At 42.5% G+C, this 23,998-nt stretch overlaps 1 protein-coding gene and 1 long non-coding RNA gene across 3 annotated transcripts in view; one reads left to right on the top strand and one right to left on the bottom strand.

Annotated features, from left to right (window-relative positions):
* The window catches only part of LOC128014423 (histone H4), a 201,962-nt gene that overhangs the window by 19,734 nt on the left and 158,230 nt on the right, over nt 1-23,998 (bottom strand). The window lies entirely within an intron of this gene.
* LOC128014434 (uncharacterized) lies at nt 1,983-4,875 on the top strand. 2 transcript variants are annotated; one of them, XR_008183535.1, is made up of 4 exons: nt 1,983-2,202; nt 3,598-3,766; nt 4,046-4,199; nt 4,418-4,875. It is a non-coding gene; the product is annotated as an uncharacterized LOC128014434 (long non-coding RNA). The 2 variants fall into 2 exon arrangements; XR_008183536.1 differs by lacking the exon at nt 1,983-2,202 and adding an exon at nt 3,254-3,505.

The following is a 23,998-nucleotide window of genomic DNA, read 5'->3' as shown; positions in this document are numbered from 1 at the left end:
ACGTCGTAATTATTCTGCTCACTGTGGAAGGATGCATATGAAATCGGTGTGCCAGGTCTCTCTCCTTTAAACCAACTGACAGGTAGATAGGGGAATAAAAAATAATCGATTGGCTGCAGCAGCTGTCTCTGGAAATGTAAAACATGCATGAAAGGTAAGTTAAGTGTATAAAAACATATAGATAACACATTGTAAATACTGCCCTGTACTGTGTTCTGTAAATGTACAGTCACACTTATCGTGTGCATGCAAGTATATGACCTACCTCTGATGGTGGCAGTACACGTGTGATATCTTCATGCTTTCTAGCAGCAGATTTTGATCTGGACACAGGAATGATTTTGTGTACGGATGGCACGATTAGCCAACCAGAATGACATCAGGTGTCGGTAGCTGGGAAACCTGTAAGCAGAAGTCTTATACTGAATACATTTACAAATTGTTTACCTGCATCTAAAACTGAGTATATGTAATCACATCTATATGTAAGATTCCACCAATGTTTAGACTACTCTAATTACTATGTCTATCTGTCTATACACCCTGACAGACAAATGTAAGCAATATTAGAGAGAATGACAATGTTGAAACTATAAACATAGAATGCACTTAAAAAAAAAAAAAAACTGTTTCTACATATAATTTTCCTACATAATGTAAAGCACATTCTGTGAAAATATAGCCTTGATATATTTAATAAGATCATGTCAAATATTGAAATCATGGTGAATTAAAAGGATGAAATTGAACTTTGATGCTCCCGATCTCAGAATTACATTGACATTTTAGTCTAAATTTCACAATGTCACTTATTGTGATTATACAGTAATTATATAAGGCTAAAATTCTGATTTTAATTACGTTTGTGGTTTATGCCAGGATTGTTCTCTTTTAGTACAGCTAAACACAGGGGGTACAACAGATTAATTAAGCTGGGGAAAATGAGCAACCTTACTTAAAGAGTAAGGCAACCGTGTGATTGCACAAAGCAGTGCCTGCCACACATGAACACTTGCTTTGTGTGAGCACCACAGGTGAAGCATCCCTGAGTCCAACTTAAAAAATACATATATAATTATTAACTTGTATTTCTTACCAATAAAGTCCAAGTTAGTAGCATGTTAATTTAAGTAGAACAATAACCAAGTTGGCTTTGAAGGAGCAGATTACTCCATGGCTACTTTGGTTTTAGGTAATACTTAATGCTGGAACCATACAGGGATCTTAATACAGATTTCAAATTCAGACTGACAACATTATGATTCTTCTGCAAAAACCTCCTTGTAATGCCCTTCCCCATTCATTTGTTTTGCTTGGTGTCACCAATAGATGGTGAAATACACTTTTTTTTTTTTTTTAAGTATTTTGACGTTTGTTCTTGAGCTAACAAGCTTGAGAAAATGGTTTAAGCTTTAATCTTTAGTATCTCTTTGGCAAGCAGAGCAAGGTACGTAAGTTTGTTTACTTTGTATTTCTTTGGTACCATTTGTTGTTTAATTTGAACAATGTTAAATGTGTAATGAATGTTTGTTTGCTTGTTTGTTTTTATTGTGAATGTTTGAGTTTTTTTGCTTTGATATTTATGTATTGTTTTTTTTGTTTTCTTTGTAGATTTACGGTGTCACCATGCTGTGATACAATTGTTATGGTGCTATGAAGTTAATGTGTAAACACAGTGTTGTGATGCATGGAGAACATTTGCAACAAAGAATTGTGACAACGATCACTTAAGCAATGAAGTTTATTGCATCTTAAAATAAATCGAAGGCACCCATCGAAAACTCTGTTTATTTTCTATGAAGCTGAAGGGCTGCTACAATCGTTATTTGAAATTAGGTTGAGCATAAGAGACATTTTTCCAGGACGTTTCCTGGCAAGGATTTCTACATTGCCTAAAATATCTAGATTTTAACTTTGTTTGCATGCAAACCGATCGGTGTATGACATCGGTTCCTTATGTTTTCAAAATGCTCTCAAGGTACACTGTAATGAATTGCTGTAAAAATTACAGCATTATTTTACAGCCGCGGACTGTTTTTTAATAATACAGCATATTGCTGTAAACTGCAATGCATTCTGGGGTCACGTGTAGGTCTGACTCAAATTTACAGAATTTTGCTGTAAATTTCAAATCTTCGGAGCCGCATCGTCAACGGTCGAGGAGATTAACGTTAAAGACAAGAGGAGTGATTCACAACTGTGGTAAGTGACTTCAGTTTTTTATATTTCTTGTTTGGTAGTTTATAGTATATGAATGCATCTACATTCGCGGATTATATTGGTAACCCCAGATTCAAGCATCATCCGTCCGCGGGGCGCGAGGCAGAATTGCGCGGGGTTTCAGTAGCGCGGTCGCGGTAGGATTTCACACATCCCCCGGCGCTATAGCAGCCATGGACAGAAAATCTCTGGAATCCTTCGTTATGAATGACATGTTTCAGTGCTAATAGTTTATATTCACTGTAACTTAGTGTTTATCAGCACACTTCGTCGTGATTATTTTATGATGTAAAACAACTTTGCACATGCAGTCATCTGTTAACACGGGCGCCCAAATAAAACGCGTTTCTAAAGCCTCGCGGTCAGTCAGGGTCGCTCACGGAGGATGTGTGTGTCATATAAATTCTCAGTGGTGCTTTTCTAAGAGGTTAACGTTACCAGTGAGATGTAGATTTTTTTTGAGCATTTGCTAACTTCAGGTAACGTTAATGTGAAAACTTTAACAAATCTGTTTGATATAAAGTCTGCTTTGTATAGTTAGCCTAATTTATTACCTTAGGGCGACCAAATACGTTTTCCTTGAAATTATTAAATATGCTATTTATATATATGTGTCTATATTTATGTCGGCCGGCAAATCTTGTGTGTATTTTGGCACAGGGTGCACAAATGCTCCTTATCAGTGCGGTGACACTTGAACAAATGAACTGATCATGCGCGACACTGACCAATAAACAAACGAGTTGTTTTATTGCGTCTATGACTTGAATCTTATCATCAGTTGTAGTGATGGGAAGTTCGGATCATTTTACCGAATCGGACTTTTGAGTCTCGTTCAGCAAAATGAACGAATCTTTTTTCGAGTCATTTCAAATGAACGAACAACCAGAAGGTTCAGGAAGAAAAAAACAAAGTGCTTGCAGTCTGTTTCACATTAGGAGGCATTTTGCTGCATAATCGATCCACCACAAACCATATGCACCTATGGAAGCTCAACTTCCATTAAATGGACTGAAAACGCTCAAGTAACGTTATAGGTCTCAAAACGCTTGCTCTGCGCCAGTGGATACACACCATAGACAGTAAAAGAAATATGTGCATGTCACAGACTGTCTGGGCATGCACTTCCGCGTTTCAGAGATCCGCCTTTTACTTTCCGTCAACATTACATTAATTAACGTTTAGAAAATTGATTTTTGACATTTGTGAATCAGTTCAGAATCGTCTGCTTATGCATTGCGATACATTTAAGAATCACATTTTTATCCCACCCCTACTAAATATAGTATGTAATGTAAATGTAAAAATCTGAAATACAAAAAAAAAAAAAAAAAATGGTATAGGTATTAATTACTATTGTGATATTGATTGTTTTAGGAGACACTTTGACAAGTGGGCACTGGATGCTGAGTATTGAAGGCGAGGTGGTGTGTGAGGGCACTCAGCCCAGTTTCCTGTCCGGCCTTGCCACTCTGTTTGCTGCTTATTACTAGTTTAATCTTGAGTATCAGGAGGAAGCAGTGTGTACCTTGGAGTTCATTCAAAGGTAATGGTTGAATTCTAACAACTTCAGAACCAGCATTTTATAGAAAAGTTATATCAGAACATTCCTTTTAATAATGTTATGTTATCAGTGTTATTTCTGTTGATGCCTTTAAAACAATGTGTCTTAACTCGAGAAGAGAATATATTTGTCTCCCTATTTAACACCAGCAAGCTATTGAGTTAAATATGTTTTTTTTTTATTATTAGTGGACATCTCCAACTTTCTTGGAGGTCCTAAAACCGCTCTTAATTACATATTGTCTGTTTCATGACCCTTTAGGTGCTTTGTGGGCATAAATCCAGAGAGAGGACCCAAAGCCAAGGGAAAAGTGCCATCGAAATAAAAACAGGACAAGTGATACAGAAGAAAATGTGTGGCAGTCAACCCACATGTTGCCACTCTTCTGTGCAAATTCCAATGGAATTTCTGAAATGTAAGGATACACACACACCAAGATTGCGTCTTCCTTTTATTGTTCTCTATCTGCCTTTGACTGTACCTCTCATCCCTCTGTCTCTCTCTGACTGTACCTCTCATCCCTGTATCTGTCTCTGACTGTATCTGTCCTCCCCCTATTTGTTTCTGAAAGTATTATTATGTTTTGTAATATATCTAATGTATTGTCCTCTTTACTCTTTTCAATATTTCTAGTCACACTTTGAATCCTGGGATGGAACTTCATCTAGAGCATAATTGTTATTTGGTTGATTTTTATCTGTTTGATGGAAAGTTTGTATGACTTCTGCAAGTGCGCGGCTCCTTCCGGTCAGTCATGCATCACTTTTTTTTGTATGACTTGTTTGGCAATATTGGTCTATTCCTTAATGATGATAGCTATCTGAAAATGTCTTTGTGGTTTTTAAAGGATTAGTTCACCCAAAAATGAAAATTAAGTCAATAATTACTTATGTCGTTTCACACCCGTAAGATCTTCGTTCATCCTCACAACACACATTAAGATGTGGCTCAGTGAAGCGTGCATTTCTAGCAAGATCATTTCTTTTTTTCAATGCCCAGAAAGCCTCTAAAACATTTAAAACAATTCATGTGACTACAGTTGTTCAACCTAAATATTATAAAGCGACGAGAATACTTTTTTTGCCAACCCCCCCCCCCCCCCCCCCCCCCCACCCCCATCTCCCAAAACAACGATTTTATTCAACTATATCTAGTGATGGGTGATCTCAAAACACTGCTTCATGAAGCTTAGAAGCTTTACGAATCTTTTGTTTCAAATCATTTGCTCAGAACGTGTATCAAACTGCAAAAGTCACACGAACCATTGAAATTTCAAAACACTTATGACATAACGAAGCCTCATTTACTGAAATCATGTGACTTTGGCAGTTTGATATGCTCTGATTTGAACTGAAAGATTAATAAAGCTTTGAAGCTTCATGAAGCAGTGTCATCCATCACGAGATACTGTTGAATAGTGATTATTTAGTTTTTTGGCACACAAAAAGTATTTTCATTGCTTCATTACACTAAGGTTGAACCACTGTAGTCACATAAACTGTTTTAAATATGTTTTTAGTACCTTTCTGGGCATTGGAAAGGGAAATGATCTTGCTAGCAATGTAGGCATCACTGGGCCATCAGGTTTTATAAAAAATATCTTAATGTGTGTTGTGAAGATGAACAAAGGTTTTAAGGGTGTGGAATGACATGAGGGTGAGAAATGACAGAATTTTCACTTTTGGGTGAACTGTTTTAATATGACCATGTTGGTCATGTTTGGTTATAACGCAGTTTGAATATTTCTTTGTGTCAAGGTCCATGATGGCCATTATGTTCCAAGTAATAAAAAAGAAATCATGCCAAAATTTCATATCCATTTAAAAAAAAATGAAATAATTTTAAAATAAATAAAAATGAGTTCAAAATAATATACTTTTTATGTCATTTTTTTATGTAAATTTGAAAGTGATTTATAACATTTTGACCTGTTTTTTTTTAGATTTTAAAATTTTTATTTTTTTATATTTTTTTGGTGAATTAAGTTATGCATTATATAACACTTTATGCAGTTAAAGTTAAGTCAGCAATAGGGAAAATATATTGTATGCTTTCATTTTACATACTTTAAATATAGCAAATACACATATGCTTTTTTTCAAAGAATTGCTTTGCACAGTAAACTACTTGAAAGTGTGCATTTGCTATTTAAATAATTGTTAAATGCCATATACAATGTATTAAAAATGCAGTATATAATATATTTTTTTGTAAAAATGCAGTATACAAAATATAAAAATTTTTTTTACAATAATTTAATTTACAGAATTTTACTGTAATTGAGAATACAGGAAAAATCTGTAAATTAAATTACAGTGCGACTACTGTAAAATTTACAGTACCTGGCTGGCAACCCTGCTGCCAGTATTTTACTGTAAAATTTACAGTAATTTTTTAACAGTGTACTTTGAATTAAAGCAATACAGGAATCCTGGCAAGGACGCGCCCAGGAAAAATGGCACATATTGTCCCCCTATTTGTAATACTTCAAGAAAATGAACACATGAAAATTTGAACACATTTGATTATTTGAACACACTTGAACCCCTGAACTGGGTTTGGAGAACGGTGAACCCTATGTCTCCAGCATACTATCAAATTGTGTGGTGCTTCATTCTTCCTCATTGACCTGTAACACAAGGCTCTAATGCTAACTTTCCCCGACAGCCTGTCTTTATTTGATACTGATAACAATAACAAAAACACATACGATGAAAACAATTAAAACATTTGTTTGTTTATAGTTAGTTGACAGTTAGCACTGAAAGCTAATTGACATTTAAATGTTGCTTACCTTCGTAACGGTGTACATACGAGGCTTCGTATAATTTAAAGCCTTTCTCCAGCTTGCTGGTTGATTTTTTGCAAATACAATGCACATCGGTAACGTTAATCTTAGGAAGGTTCTGGAGACAGCGGGTGTAGAACACAGCCATTGCTAAACCGGAACTGACTGAGCCCTATTGAAAAGAACGCGGAAGTAGTAGAGCAAGTAGCGCATTGGCAGAATCAGCTCTCGAGGGAGTTGACGGCCTGTGATGTGACCGTTTGTTACTGCTTTGTTTCACTCTCAGAAGGCTCTCTTTGAGGAGGAAGCCTTCACAAACATTTATCTCACTTACTAGCATTTCCCCCCCCCCAAGGATAGGGCGTGATGCTCCGCATTTCTTTCTCAAGAGGAGACTGACATGGAGGACGTCGATGAGCCGCAGTTGCACATACATCAGTTGCATAAACCTTAGTTCCACAAGCATCAGTTACATAAAAATCAGTTGCACAAGCATCAGTTACACAATCAATATTATGACCTAACATTATAACAAGCAGCTTTAATGAGGAGCATACCTTGCACAGTAGGCTCTAGAGGAAAAATAAGGGGGCTGATGCTTCTCCGTTCTCGCTGGGCCTGCTGTTGCTGAGGCGTGGAGGCGACTAAGTTCTCTGGGATTGCACGAGATCTGGCAGACGGGTTGGAAACAGTTCTTTCTATCTCCACCCGCATTCCCTAGATCTAAAGTTTTCGAGGCTTGAAAGCCCTCAGGAGATCGATCTGGCAACCCTGCACATGTTCCAGGGTGCAGCGGTCTCCGGCGAGCACTTCTCTCAGTTCTGCTGAGAAACGTAGCAGTGCTCTCTTTAGCAGCTAGTTCAGATCCCACCTGCTGATTTGCCGCTTCAGGGCACTGAGCCAGCAGCTCTGATTACACCAGATGTCAGTCTCAAGAGACTGGTTCCTTTAATAGACTACTACTGAAACTACTGCCATTTCAATGAGGCTTTTTCCACCCCGGTGGGCCTCGAGCAGGCTCTGGTAATGGAACAGAGGTAGACATCCTCTGAGGACAGAGGCCATTGAGGTGGTACCTCCTTGCATAGTTGTGTCTGAGTAGTACAGTCAGAACATCACCATTCCGAGGAAGGATAAAGTGTTGCATCCTATTTTAGATATGCATCTTTTTAACCGGTTCTTCCTTTGGCCTTGCATTTTCTCCACACACTTTCATGACTGAAGCACATGGTGCGATGATTGGTTGATATTAGCTCAATCAGACTGGATGGTGGTTCGGCATCCAGATGTCATTCTTGTTTACACAAAAAAACTTGGCGTTAAGACTTAAAGGTCCCATTTTTCGTGCTTTTTTTAAAGATTTGACTGTGTTTACAGTGTGCAATATAACGTGTTCATGTTTCGCGTGTAAAAAAACACAGTATTTTTCACGCAGTTCACCTATCTGTATACCACTGTTTTAAGTATATTTTCACGCAATTCACCTATCTGTATACCACTGTTTTTTATGACCACTGTCATAAAAATGGGCTGATGTCTTCCTTGTTCTATGAAGCCCTCCTTTAGAAATACGTAGCGAGTTCTGATTGTGCCAGCGGTTCCTGTGTTGTGATTTGACAGCAGCTGACCTCCTCAAAACGCGATTGGGCTAGCAAGTGGATTTGTTTTGAAAACTACTGGAGATGTACTTATAATCACTGACAAGATGTGCATTAAAATCGCATTAGATTTTTTTGCACAGCCCTAACATCTAGTTAACAAAGCTAAATAGCGTTGCCCTTTGTGTAATAAGTTACAGAAACTGTTAAATGCACCAACTTAAATAATAAAATACACTTACCAGTTGTGATCCATAAACAACGCCTTCTCCAGACAAAAAGGGAACTGCTCCATCTTTCAAGAATAATCTTTTTGCAAATCCGGCATTAAACTGATTTAGATTTAGGAAGATCGCTGCCCTCAGCAAAATGTTCTGCACATAGTTTTACATGTGGATTATAATTTCCGGGAACCGAGTTAAACATAAATTCTAACCATTAATCTCCAAGTACAGCGTCCCTGGGAAGCCCCAACAAAGGTGATTGAACTCCGACATGAAAATAACAGCGTTTCGACGACATGGCGACAAACACAAACGCAGCTCTTCTTCTTCTCGGTCGGAGCTCAACAAGACCAAGCCCCCTTTTTTGTGTATTTATGTGGGAGGAGGTTAGTCAAAAAAACTGTTTTAGTGATGTCATTACTGCAGGAACTAGAGGGATGTAGTCCAAATGGGTTGTTTTTTATAGGCGAATTCTGTTAAATAAAATATCTCGCTTGGCATTGAACTTTTAGCTTTAAAATTTTACAGATATTATTTATACTCTAACAAAAACATTACACACTAACTAAAGTTTAAAACATGGGATCACGAAGAATGGGACCTTTAATGCCAAGAAAGGTGTGCTTTCTCCAGGACAGAGAACAATTTATCTTGGCATGGTGTGGGATTCGACCACGGTGCAGGCACAGATGTCTCCTGTTCGGATCGAGTCAATCCTCACCGCAGTCATGAGAGGAAGAGAAGGCTGTTCACTCATTGTCAAGCAGTTCTAGACTGCTGACTCTGATGTAAGCTGCGTCCAACGTAATACCTCTTGGCCTGCTGAACATGAGACCCCTACATTGGTGGCTCAAGACCAAGGGGTTCTCTCTGAGGAGAACGCAGAGGTCATCCGTGCCTTAGATCCTTTTCGCCATGTTACGCTAGTGACAGATGCATTCCTCATCGACTGGGGTGTGGTCATGAGTGGCCACCCTGCCTGCGGTCTGTGGAGTAGCTGCCATATGACATAGCATATCAACTGCCTGAAGATACTGACATTAGATGCTACAATACTTTATCCCAGACCTAAGAGGTCACAATGTGTTGGTGCTTACGACAACCACCAAGGGGTCTGTGCTCATGCAGTTTGTACAAACTAGCGTACCAGATCTTTGTGTGGTCTCAGGGCAAACTTCTCTTACTGAGAGCAGTTCACATTCGTGCGCATCTGAATATGGGAGCCGACATTTTTTTACCCTTGAGATTACCTTTAATGACAATAGGAGTGATTCACAACTGTGGTAAGTGACTTCAGTTTTTTATTTTTCATGTTTGGTAACTTGTAGTATATGAAGGTATCTACACTCGCGGTTTATATTCGTAACCCCAGATTCAAGCATCCTCCGTCCGCGAGGCGCAAAACAGGTTTCAGTAGCGCGGTTGCGGTAGGATTTCACACATTCCCCTTCGCTATAGCGGCTACAGGCTGAAAATCTCTGTGTTCCTTCGTTATAAATGACATGTTTCAGTGCTAATAGTTTATATTCACGGTAACTTCGTATTTAATCGGCACACAATTCGTCGTGATTATTTTATGATGTAAAACAACTTTGCACATGCAGTCATCTGTTAACATGGGCGCCAAAATAAAAGGCGTTGTAAACACCTTGCGGTCAGAGTCAGGCCCGCTCACTGAGGATGTGTGTACATGTAGAACATGTAGATGATGACATGTTTCTAAAAAATCTGGCCCTGTTTTATCTTAAGTTGCAGGCAAAGTTGTTGCTTCATACATATGTTATTCAAGCTGTCATTGAAGGACTCCAGGAGATACATGACATCAGCCTGTCAAAATTGCTGAATAAACTTAAAGATAAACTGATTCTAATTGGAGTTCCTGGAACAGATGTAGAAAGAGTGGTAGACGAGATTAGAGTAGATGATCTTCTCCACACTTGCAACACTCGGATTTTGAAAACAGATCAGAGGAGGAAAACCATGTTTAAACAAAGCTTAAACTACATGGAACGAGTTCTGATTTCTTTAGGGAACAACGAAGCAGGTAATGAATGTTTTGCCCAATACATTCCAAAAAAAAAACAGTTGCTGGTCTTTTCTAGAGCGAGTCCATGCAGGAGCAACACAGCTACACGCATTTGCAAGTTCACAACAAAGATGTTCTTAAGGACATTTGGGATGGAAAAGCAATTGCAAAAAATTCTTTAAGTCAGACCCCATGTCCTTAGGATTGATTCTCTATCAGGATTCATTCGAAGTAGTCAACCAATTGGGTTCAGAAAGAAAGAAACAAAGTGCTTGCAGTCTATTTCACATTAGGAGACATTTTGCCACATAATCAATCCACCACTGACCATATACAACTTGTTCTCCTTTGCAGAGAGCAAAATTTTAAGTTTATCGGACAAGATTTGGTGTTGGGACAGTTGATAAAGGATCTCACCTCGAGGTGAGTGGCATCCAACTGCCCAGTGGTGAGATTAGGAAAGCAATTGCGTGTGCCATTGCCGGAGATTATCTAGGCTCACATGCTATCGGGGGTTTTGTTGAAAATTTCAGCAACAGTTCCTTTTGCAGATTCTGTGAAGTCGACAGATCAACATTTGTGGCAGACCCACTGGCTGAGGAACTAAGCAGGACTGTGCAGTCATATAAAGATAATGTCCAGGCAGTATCTCTGGTCCCTCTATCTGTCTCTGACTGTATCTCTCGTCCCTCTATCTGTCTCTGACAGTACCTCTTGTTCCTCTGTCTGTCTCTGACTGTACCTCTCGTCGCTCTGTCTGTCTCTGACAGTACCTCCCATCCCTCTATCTGTCTTCGACTGTATCTCTCATGCCTCTACCTGTCTCCTACTGTATCTCTCGTCCCTCTGTTTCTGACTGTACTTCTCGTCCCTCTGTCTATCTATGACTGTACCTCTCATACCTCTATCTGTCTCCGACTGTATCTCTCGTCCCTTTGTCTCTGACTGTACCTCTCTGTCTGTCTCTGACTGTACCTCTCGTCCCTCTGTCTCCTACTGTATCTCTCGTCCCTCTATGTGTCTCCGACTGTACCTCTCATCCCTCTATCTGTCTCCATCTGTACCTCTCGTCCCTCTATCTGTCTCCGACTGTCTCTCGTCCCTATGTCTGACTGTAGCTCTCGTCCCTCTATCTGTCTCTGACTGTATCTCTCATCCCTCTGTCTGTCTCTGGCAGTACCTCTCGTTCCTCTGTCTCTGACTGTACCTCTCGTCCCTCTGTCTGTCTCTGATTGTACCTCTCGTCCCGCTGTCTGTCTCTGACTGTATCTCTCGTCCCTCTATCTGTCTTCGACTGTATCTCTCATGCCTCTATCTGTCTCCTACTGTATATCTCATCCCTCTGTCTCTGACTGTATCTCTCGTCCCTCTATCTGTCTCTGACTGTATCTCTCGTCCCTCAATCTGTCTCTGACTGTACCTCTCGTCCCTCTGTCTGTCTCTGAGTGTATCTCTCATGCCTCTATATGTATCTGACTGTATCTGTCGTCCTTCTATCTGTCACTGACTGTATCTCTCCTCCCTCTGTCTGTCTCTGCCAGTATCTATTGTCCTTCTGTCTGTCGCTGACTGTATCTCATCCCTCTATCAGTCTCTGACTGCATCTATCACCCCTTTTTCTGTCTCTGACTGTATCTCTCATCCCTCTATCAGTCTCTGACTGCATCTCTCACCCCTTTCTCTGTCTCTGACTGTATCTCTCATCCCTCTCTCTGTCTCTGACTGGACCTCTCATCCCTCTATTTGTCTCCAACTTTATCTCTCATGCCTCTATCTGTCTCCTACTCTATCTCTCGTCCCTCTGTCTCTGACTGTGCCTCTCGTCCCTCAGTCTGTCTCTGACTGTACCTCTCATTCCTCTGTCTGTCTCCGACTGTACCTCTAATTCCTCTATCGGTCTCCGACTGTATCTCTCATGCCTCTATCTGTCTCCTACTGTATCTCTCGTCCCTCTGTCTCTGACTGTATCTCTCGTCCCTCTATCAGTCTCTGACTGCATCTCTCACCCTTTTCTCTGTCTCTGACTGTATCTCTCATCCATCTCTCTGTCTCTGACTGTATCGCTCATCCCTCTATCTGTCAATGACGGTATCTCTCGTCCCTCTATCGGTCTGTGACTGTATGTCTCGTCCCTCTATCTGTCTCTGACTGTATCTCTCGTCCCTCTATCTGTCTCTGACAGTACCTCTTGTTGCTCTGTCTGTCTCTGACTGTACCTCTCGTCCCTCTGTCTGTCTCCGACTGTATCTCTTATGCCTCTATCTGTCTCCTACTCTATCTCTCGTCCCTCTGTCTCTGACTATATCTCTCGTCCCTCTATCTCTGACTGTACCTCTCATCCCTAAGTCTGTCTCTGACTGTACCTCTCGTCTCTCTGTCTGTCTCTGACATTAACTATCGTCCCTCTATCTGTCTCTGACTGTATCTCTCTTCCCTCTCTCTGTCTCTGACTGTATCGCTCATCCCTCTATCTGTCAATGACTGTATCTCTCGTCCCTCTATCTGTCTGTGACTGTATGTCTCGTCCCTCTATCTGTCTCTGACTGTATCTCTCGTCCCTCTATCTGTCTCTGACAGTACCTCTTGTTCCTCTGTCTGTCTCTGACTGTACCTCTCGTCCCTCTGTCTGTCTCCTACTGTATCTCTCGTCCCTCTGTCTCTGACTGTATCTCTCGTCCCTCTATTTGTCTCTGACTGTACCTCTCATCCCTCCGTCTGTCTCTGACTGTATCTCTCATGCCTCTATCTGTCTCTGACTGTATCTCTCGTCCCTCTATCTGTTTCTGACAGTATCTATTGTCCCTCTATCTGTCTCTGACTGTATCTCCCGTCCCTCTATCAGTCTCTGACTGTATCTCTCACCCCTTTCTCTGTCTCTTGCTGTATCTCTCGTCCCTCTCTCTCTCTCTGACTGTATCTCTCATCCCTCTCTCTGTCTCTGACTAACCCTCTCATGCCTCTATCTGTCTCCTACTGTTTCTCTCGTCCCTCGGTCTCTGACTGTATCTCTCATGCCTCTACCTGTCTCCTACTGTATCTCTCGTCCCTCTGTCTCTGACTGTATCTCTCGTCCCTCTGTCTGTCTCTGACTGTACCTCACGTCCCTCTGTCTGTCTCTGACTGTACCTCTCTTCCCTCTGTCTGTCTCCGACTGTATCTCTCATGCCTCTATCTGTCTCTGACTGTACCTCTCGTCCATCAATCTGTCTCCTACTGTATCTCTCGTCCCTCTGTCTCTGACTGTATCTCTTGTCCCTCTGTCTCTGACTGTACCTCTCTCCCCTCTATCTGTCTCCGAATGTATCTCTCATGCCTCTATCTGTCTCTGACTGTACCTCTCATCCCTCTATCTGTCTCCATCTGTACCTCTCGTCCCTCTATCTGTCTCCGACTGTCTCTCGTCCCTCTGTCTCTGACTGTATCTCTCGTCCCTTTATCTGTCTCTGACTGTACCTCTCTCCCCTCTATCTGTCTCCGAATGTATCTCTCATGCCTCTATCTGTCTCTGACTGTACCTCTCATCCCTCTATCTGTCTCCATCTGTACCTCTCGTCCCTCTATCTGTCTCCGACTGTCTCTCGTCCCTCTGTCTCTGACTGTATCTCTCGTCCCTTTATCTGTCTCTGACTGTATCTCTCGTCCCTCTATCTGTCTCTGACAGTACCTCTCGTTCCTCTGTCTGTCTATGACTGTACCTCTAATTCCTCTATCGGTCTCTGACTGTATCTCTCATACCTCTATCTGTCTCCGACTGTATCTCTCGTCCCTTTGTCTGTGACTGTACCTCTCTATCTGTCTCTGACTGTACCTATCTTCCCTCTGTCTGTCTCCGAATGTATCTCTCATGCCTCTATCTGTATCTGACTGTACCTCTCGTATATCAATCTGTCTCCTACTGTATCTCCCATCCCTCTGTCTCTGACTGTATCTCTTGTGCCTCTGTCTCTGACTGTACCTCTCGCCCCTCTATCTGTCTCCGAATGTATCTCTCATGCCTCTATCTGTCTCTGACTGTACATCTCGTCCCTCTATCAGTCTCTGACTGCATCTATCACCCCTTTTTCTGTCTCTGACTGTATCTCTCATTTCTCTATCAGTGTCTGACTGCATCTCTCACCCCTTTCTCTGTCTCTGACTGTATCTCTCATCCCTCTCTCTGTCTCTGACTGGACCTCTCATCCCTCTATTTGTCTCCAACTGTATCTCTCATGCCTCTATCTGTCTCCTACTCTATCTCTCGTCCCTCTGTCTCTGACTCTATCTCTCGTCCCTCTGTCTCTGACTGTGCCTCTCGTCCCTCAGTCTGTCTCTGACTGTACCTCTCATTCCTCTGTCTGTCTCTGACTGTACCTCTAATTCCTCTATCGGTCTCCGACTGTATCTCTCATGCCTCTATCTGTCTCCTACTGTATCTCTCGTCCCTCTGTCTCTGACTGTATCTCTCGTCCCTCTATCTGTCTCTGACTGCATCTCTCACCCTTTTCTCTGTCTCCTACTGTATCTCTCGTCCCTCTGTCTCTGACTGTATCTCTCGTCCCTCTGTCTCTGACTGTATCTCTCGTCCCTCTGTCTCTGACAGTACCTCTCGTTCCACTGTCTGTCTCTGACTGTACCTCTCGTCCATCTGTCTGTCTCTGACTGTACTTCTCGTCCCTCTGTCTATCTATGACTGTACCTCTCATACCTCTATCTGTCTCCGACTGTATCTCTCGTCCCTTTGTCTCTGACTGTACCTCTCTGTCTGTCTCTGACTGTACCTATCTACCCTCTGTCTGTCTCCGACTGTATCTCTCATGCCTCTATCTGTATCTGACTGTACCTCTCGTATATCAATCTGTCTCCTACTGTATCTCTCGTCCCTCTGTCTCTGACTGTATCTCTTGTCCCTCTGTCTCTGACTGTACCTCTCGCCCCTCTATCTGTCTCCGAATGTATCTCTCATGCCTCTATCTGTCTCTGACTGTACCTCTCGTCCCTCTGTCTGTCTCTGACTGTACCTCTCGTCCATCTGTCTCCTACTGTATCTCTCGTCCCTCTATGTGTCTCCGACTGTACCTCTCATCCCTCTATCTGTCTCCATCTGTACCTCTCGTCCCTCTATCTGTCTCTGACTGTATCTCTCATCCCTCTGTCTGTCTCTGACAGTACCTCTCGTTCCTCTGTCTCTGACTGTACCTCTCGTCCCTCTGTCTGTCTCTGATTGTACCTTTCGTCCCGCTGTCTGTCTCTGACTGTATCTCTCGTCCCTCTATCTGTCTTCGACTGTATCTCTCATGCCTCTATCTGTCTCCTACTGTATATCTCATCCCTCTGTCTCTGACTGTATCTCTCGTCCCTCTATCTGTCTCTGACTGTATCTCTCGTCCCTCAATCTGTCTCTGACTGTACCTCTCGTCCCTCTGTCTGTCTCTGATTGTACCTTTCGTCCCGCTGTCTGTCTCTGACTGTATCTCTCATGCCTCTATATGTATCTGACTGTATCTGTCGTCCTTCTATCTGTCACTGACTGTATCTCTCCTCCCTCTGTCTGTCTCTGCCAGTATCTATTGTCCTTCTGTCTGTCGCTGACTGTATCTCATCCCTCTATTAGTCTCTGACTGCATCTATCACCCCTTTTTCTGTCTCTGACTGTATCTCTCATCCCTCTATCAGTCTCTGACTGCATCTCTCACCCCTTTCTCTGTCTCTGACTGTATCTCTCATCCCTCTCTCTGTCTCTGACTGGACCTCTCATCCCTCTATTTGTCTCCAACTTTATCTCTCATGCCTCTATCTGTCTCCTACTCTATCTCTCGTCCCTCTGTCTCTGACTGTGCCTCTCGTCCCTCAGTCTGTCTCTGACTGTACCTCTCATTCCTCTGTCTGTCTCCGACTGTACCTCTAATTCCTCTATCGGTCTCCGACTGTATCTCTCATGCCTCTATCTGTCTCCTACTGTATCTCTCGTCCCTCTGTCTCTGACTGTATCTCTCGTCCCTCTATCAGTCTCTGACTGCATCTCTCACCCTTTTCTCTGTCTCTGACTGTATCTCTCATCCATCTCTCTGTCTCTGACTGTATCGCTCACTCTCTATCTGTCAATGACTTTATCTCTCGTCCCTCTATCTGTCTGTGACTGTATGTCTCGTCCCTCTATCTGTCTCTGACTGTATCTCTCGTCCCTCTATCTGTCTCTGACAGTACCTCTTGTTCCTCTGTCTGTCTCTGACTGTACCTCTCGTCCCTCTGTCTCTGACTATATCTCTCGTCCCTCTATCTCTGACTGTACCTCTCGTCCCTAAGTCTGTCTCTGACTGTACCTCTCGTCTCTCTGTCTTTCTCTGACATTAACTATCGTCTCTCTATCTGTCTCTGACTGTATCTCTCGTCCCTCTCTCTGTCTCTGACTGTATCACTCATCCCTCTATCTGTCAATGACTGTATCTCTCGTCCCTCTATCTGTCTGTGACTGTATGTCTTGTCCCTCTATCTGTCTCTGACTGTATCTCTCGTCCCTCTATCTGTCTCTGACAGTACCTCTTGTTCCTCTGTCTGTCTCTGACTGTACCTCTCGTCCTTCTGTCTGTCTCCTACTGTATCTCTCGTCCCTCTGTCTCTGACTGTATCTCTCGTCCCTCTGTCTGTCTCTGACTGTACCTCACGTCCCTCTGTTTGTCTCTGACTGTACCTCTCTTCCCTCTGTCTGTCTCCGACTGTATCTCTCATGCCTCTATCTGTCTCTGACTGTACCTCTCGTCCATCAATCTGTCTCCTACTGTATCTCTCGTCCCTCTGTCTCTGACTATATCTCTTGTCCCTCTGTCTCTGACTGTACCTCTCTCCCCTCTATCTGTCTCCGAATGTATCTCTCATGCCTATATCTGTCTCTGACTGTACCTCTCATCCCTCTATCTGTCTCCATCTGTACCTCTCGTCCCTCTATCTGTCTCTGACTGTATTTCTCATCCCTCTGTCTGTCTCTGACAGTACCTCTCGTTCCTCTGTCTCTGACTGTACCTCTCGTCCCTCTGTCTGTCTCTGATTGTACCTTTCGTCCCGCTGTCTGTCTCTGACTGTATCTCTCGTCCCTCTATCTGTCTTCGACTGTATCTCTCATGCCTCTATCTGTCTCCTACTGTATATCTCATCCCTCTGTCTCTGACTGTATCTCTCGTCCCTCTATCTGTCTCTGACTGTATCTCTCGTCCCTCAATCTGTCTCTGACTGTACCTCTCGTCCCTCTGTCTGTCTCTGATTGTACCTTTCGTCCCGCTGTCTGTCTCTGACTGTATCTCTCATGCCTCTATATGTATCTGACTGTATCTGTCGTCCTTCTATCTGTCACTGACTGTATCTCTCCTCCCTCTGTCTGTCTCTGCCAGTATCTATTGTCCTTCTGTCTGTCGCTGACTGTATCTCATCCCTCTATTAGTCTCTGACTGCATCTATCACCCCTTTTTCTGTCTCTGACTGTATCTCTCATCCCTCTATCAGTCTCTGACTGCATCTCTCACCCCTTTCTCTGTCTCTGACTGTATCTCTCATCCCTCTCTCTGTCTCTGACTGGACCTCTCATCCCTCTATTTGTCTCCAACTTTATCTCTCATGCCTCTATCTGTCTCCTACTCTATCTCTCGTCCCTCTGTCTCTGACTGTGCCTCTCGTCCCTCAGTCTGTCTCTGACTGTACCTCTCATTCCTCTGTCTGTCTCCGACTGTACCTCTAATTCCTCTATCGGTCTCCGACTGTATCTCTCATGCCTCTATCTGTCTCCTACTGTATCTCTCGTCCCTCTGTCTCTGACTGTATCTCTCGTCCCTCTATCAGTCTCTGACTGCATCTCTCACCCTTTTCTCTGTCTCTGACTGTATCTCTCATCCATCTCTCTGTCTCTGACTGTATCGCTCACTCTCTATCTGTCAATGACTTTATCTCTCGTCCCTCTATCTGTCTGTGACTGTATGTCTCGTCCCTCTATCTGTCTCTGACTGTATCTCTCGTCCCTCTATCTGTCTCTGACAGTACCTCTTGTTCCTCTGTCTGTCTCTGACTGTACCTCTCGTCCCTCTGTCTCTGACTATATCTCTCGTCCCTCTATCTCTGACTGTACCTCTCGTCCCTAAGTCTGTCTCTGACTGTACCTCTCGTCTCTCTGTCTTTCTCTGACATTAACTATCGTCCCTCTATCTGTCTCTGACTGTATCTCTCGTCCCTCTCTCTGTCTCTGACTGTATCACTCATCCCTCTATCTGTCAATGACTGTATCTCTCGTCCCTCTATCTGTCTGTGACTGTATGTCTCGTCCCTCTATCTGTCTCTGACTGTATCTCTCGTCCCTCTATCTGTCTCTGACAGTACCTCTTGTTCCTCGGTCTGTCTCTGACTGTACCTCTCGTCCTTCTGTCTGTCTCCTACTGTATCTCTCGTCCCTCTGTCTCTGACTGTATCTCTCGTCCCTCTGTCTGTCTCTGACTGTACCTCACGTCCCTCTGTCTGTCTCTGACTGTACCTCTCTTCCCTCTGTCTGTCTCCGACTGTATCTCTCATGCCTCTATCTGTCTCTGACTGTACCTCTCGTCCATCAATCTGTCTCCTACTGTATCTCTCGTCCCTCTGTCTCTGACTATATCTCTTGTCCCTCTGTCTCTGACTGTACCTCTCTCCCCTCTATCTGTCTCCGAATGTATCTCTCATGCCTATATCTGTCTCTGACTGTACCTCTCATCCCTCTATCTGTCTCCATCTGTACCTCTCGTCCCTCTATCTGTCTCTGACTGTATCTCTCGTCCCTCTATCTGTCTCTGACAGTACCTCTCGTTCCTCTGTCTGTCTATGACTGTACCTCTAATTCCTCTATCGGTCTCCGACTGTATCTCTCATACCTCTATCTGTCTCCGACTGTATCTCTCGTCCCTTTGTCTGTGACTGTACCTCTCTGTCTGTCTCTGACTGTACCTATCTTCCCTCTGTCTGTCTCCGACTGTATCTCTCATGCCTCTATCTGTATCTGACTGTACCTCTCGTATATCAATCTGTCTCCTACTGTATCTCCCATCCCTCTGTCTCTGACTGTATCTCTTGTGCCTCTTTCTCTGACTGTACCTCTCGCCCCTCTATCTGTGTCCGAATGTATCTCTCATGCCTCTATCTGTCTCTGACTGTACCTCTCGTCCCTCTTATCAGTCTCTGACTGCATCTATCACCCCTTTTTCTGTCTCTGACTGTATCTCTCATCCCTCTATCAGTCTCTGACTGCATCTCTCACCCCTTTCTCTGTCTCTGACTGTATCTCTCATCCCTCTCTCTGTCTCTGACTGGACCTCTCATCCCTCTATTTGTCTCCAACTGTATCTCTCATGCCTCTATCTGTCTCCTACTCTATCTCTCGTCCCTCTGTCTCTGACTCTATCTCTCGTCCCTCTGTCTCTGACTGTGACTCTCGTCCCTCAGTCTGTCTCTGACTGTATCTCTCATCCCTCTCTCTGTCTCTGACTGGACCTCTCATCCCTCTATCTGTCTCCGACTGTATCTCTCATGCCTCTATCTGTCTCCTACTCTATCTCTCGTCCCTCTGTCTCTGACTATATCTCTTGTCCCTCTATCTCTGACTGTACCTCTCGTCCCTAAGTCTGTCTCTGACTGTACCTCTCGTCTCTCTGTCTGTCTCTGACATTATCTATCGTCCCTCTATCTCTCTCTGACTGTATCTCTCTTCCCTCTCTCTGTCTCTGCCTGTATCGCTCATCCCTCTATTTGTCATTGACTGTATCTCTCGTCCCTCTATCTGTCTGTGACTGTATGTCTCGTCCCTCTATCTGTCTCTGACTGTATCTCTCAGTGTTGTAGTCGAGACCAGCTCAATCGAGTCCGAGTCCAGATCGAGTCCAGAGAGGGTCGAGTCCGAGTCAAGACCGAGTTCAGAAAGGGTCGAGTCCAAGTCAAGACCGAGACCAGAGAGATTGGGTCTGAGACAAGACCTAAAGAAATCTTCAAGAGTATGTCAAATGTTTGGTGGAAACAATAAAGGTTAAAAGGGCCACATAGTATGTGGTGTAAAGGTAATTTTATTAGTATTATGAAGTGTTACTTGTCAATATTAAGTGCTCATTTTCACATAACATCGTTGTACCACTATACATATCCATATAACCTTTCTAGTACACATAATATTACTGTACGACTCTATATTGTAATTCTACATAACACTTCTAGTACAAGTAACATTACTGTACCACTATACCTGTAAATGTTCAACTGTAACAGCTTTTACATAACTTTTAACATTGAAGCTTAACTAATGACTGCTAATATCTGTAGCAGAAATGAGTCAAATCAGACAAATCAAAGAGTCTATCAGAGCTGTGTGCATTGAAACATGAGCTGAATTCCTCAGGAAGTCATAAATCAGTTCTAGTGCCACAGGAACCAAGCAAGATAACCAACCAACCAACTTGTTCACACAACAGCTTTCAACATTAACACCAATAGAACAATTATTGACAATTTTAATTCGAAGAAGAGATTGTCAAATTTATTGTTTGTGATTGGAATGCAACGCTGGACATCACATGTAAACCCAGGAGATCAAGTTAAATACTTGCATTGACTTCCCCCCCCCCCCAGCCAGTGAAACCAGACTGAAATTCCTAAGGGGGAAGGGCTTTAAACCTTTGTCTTCACAGAAAAGTCCTTTGCCAGAGAATGGCAAAGAAACCCTTTTTATACATTATATATGGACCAGAATGAACTCAAAAAAGACTTATGAATGAATCATTCCATTGCTTAACTCCATATTCATTTACGTGTAACCCACACATTTGACTATCATGTATAATCACTTATTGTGTATGTCTTTTGATAACTATAGGATACCTAGTCATGTCTAGTATTCAAATAATCGCATTTTCTTGCTTGATATTGTCCTGACAATCATTTATTTGTAAAATATATCATAATCATGTTATAGGAATCATGTCCAAAATTAGACCCTGTGAGGCAAGAACCACATGCTTGGTAAGATAAACAAATGATTTATGATACCCACCCCAAGAACATATCTGATTGGTCAAGGCAACATTTGAGGGGTGGCCAACAAGGAAGTTTTAAATACTTTGGACCCCATGAAATTTTGCTTTTAGTCCCTAGCTGCTGCTATTAGCCATGTCGGCTTTTAGTTCCAGCCTTGCTCGTGCTATCAGTCATGCCTGCTCTTAGCTTTTAGCTTGTAGCTTTAGCTTGTAGCATCTAGCCATGCGGTTAATCATCATTGTTCTTTGAGCGTGGTTCCAGCGTGCCTGCCTGCTGCTACTATGCCACGATGAGAAAGAAAACAACCTAGTCTCGTCAAACTTTATTTCTTTTCTTTTCATTTGAGAGTTTCGTGTTCTGAGTTAAGTTTTGTAACGTCCATTCAACTTCAACCAGCGAACACGACTCTGCACTTTCAGCCAACGCTCAACAACCACGGGCTTCCCAAGACGTCACTTCAGAGACTGAACTTCCAGCCAATCAACGACCTCGGGATAGCCCTTTCACCGAGGCTCCTTCTTCACAGGAGATGCAAGTAACTTTACCTCCAGACTGTGACCTTTACTGGTGTATCTAATATAATTTTAACCTCATTGAGGAACTCAATGCGAGCGCTAATTACGTGATTGATGGTTGTTCATGTTTATGCAATTTAACGTATTGCTGTTAACTTGGGATTCCATATTTCCATTCTCTTAAACTCATCTTTCCCTAACTTTCGACCTTCCTGCAACTTGTGTGAATGTGTGTGTGCGTGCGTTTATGTGTTAGATTAGTTTATATGTCTTAGATTTATCTAATAAAGCCTTATTCATATTGAAAAGAGAAGTATCTTGTGTTTTGTGCTTACAAGTTAATGTCTTAAACTGCCGATCTTGTTACTGTGCTAATTGATAGTGTTTTCACTATAGTTTGGATATTAGTATCCAGCGCAGATTTTATGTTAAACGGCTCGTTCACTGAACCGCAGGCGCGTCTCCGTGAACAGCCGTGAAACAGTGATTCTGTTCAAATTCCCTTTAAAATATTAAATGATTCCCTTTGAGCTAAATTGACCTGTTTCCCTTACATATCCTTACAATGTATTGGATTATGTGCACTTTAGATGTTGTGAAGATTAGAGATGGGCATAATTACTTTTCAAAAAAATAAGTAAGTGAGGAGACCATCCTGCTACCCAACCAAGCACGATGTGGTCTCATGATCAATCCACCCCGACTAAAAACTCTCTCTACTGGCGCAGAGGAAGCGGGGACTGACAACAGTCACCATTTTATCACTTTCTGTAACAGCAACGGATAATCTAATGATAATTTCCCTGGATGGTGCGTTTTAATGCAGGGTAAAATACACATTATTTTTTTTTAGTTACGGAGGGCATACACACAAGAGCCGAGTGACTGTCCAGGAAAATTTCATCCAAAAGTGTGTATGTGCCAGGGGAAGAAAGCTGGATCAAATGCCATATAAGTTCAAAGCATTCTGTCAGACATTGTTTTTGAGGGGGAGATGTTTAGTGTTGAGACAGTCAGTCTGTGTCTGTATTCATTATATAATTTAATTAAACAATATTTGTTTTTTTTTCTGTGACCATTTTGTCCTACTTTGTAAAAATAACACAGTTGAGAGAAATAATGTAGCAATGTGGCTTTCTGGAAAGCGGGATCACTACAGGCGGATGGCAGGAGGGTAACTTAAGGCCGGTGACACACTGGCTGCGTGGCGTCTCTACTGCGTGCCAGAAATGTGGTGGCTGCTTCGCGTTTTCTGTGTCTTTACACACCAGAAGCGTGCCTGCACGCGGCGCTTGGCGCGCTGCTGCGGCTGTAGGTGACATAGAGGGAGGCCGCCAAAAAACCAGGCTCTTGTCTTCATGACAACAATATCAAATTTATTTTTTTATTTTTTTTACACACCTACTGATAAGACACCATCAACAGTATTGACGGCAAAATAGAGTATGTTTGACAGGTGCAATATTTGAAAATCGATCATTATTAATTTATTTTTAAAATTACATTTATATCTGAATTTATGTCAACCTATAGACTTTCAAATATCAAAATGTCATGAATTAATATGTATTTGTGTACAAAATGACATATAAACATATTTTCCTAGTATATTTTGACTGGAAACGCTTCCAACATGCACGCGTGTCGCGTGAAAAATAGGCGTCGGTTCTATTTCTAGCATGCACGGGTTTTCCGCGCGTCTCACGCAGGCAGTCTGACTCTGCAAGATCTAACCTGTTAACATGGGAGCCGAATTAAAAACAGACACGCCACGCAGCTGAGGCGCTTGCGCCATGCATCCAGTGTGTTGCTGGCCTAACGTCTCACGTCAAAAGAAAATCATCAGTCATTGGATGTGTCAATCATACATGAATTTAAATAAACATTAACATACAGTAATAATCATGAAATATTTTGATTGGGACTCGAGTGGACTCGGGCATAAGTCCGATTCCTAATATGTTCGAGTCCGAGTCAATACCGAGTCAAAATGCACACGAGTCCATGACAAGACCGAAACAATTAAAATAGGGTCTCGAGACCGAGTCCGAGTCTC

This window comes from Carassius gibelio, chromosome B25 (assembly GCF_023724105.1).
Source record: "Carassius gibelio isolate Cgi1373 ecotype wild population from Czech Republic chromosome B25, carGib1.2-hapl.c, whole genome shotgun sequence".
Classification (NCBI taxonomy): domain Eukaryota; kingdom Metazoa; phylum Chordata; class Actinopteri; order Cypriniformes; family Cyprinidae; genus Carassius; species Carassius gibelio.
This window is presented reverse-complemented; position numbering and strand designations above follow the sequence as displayed.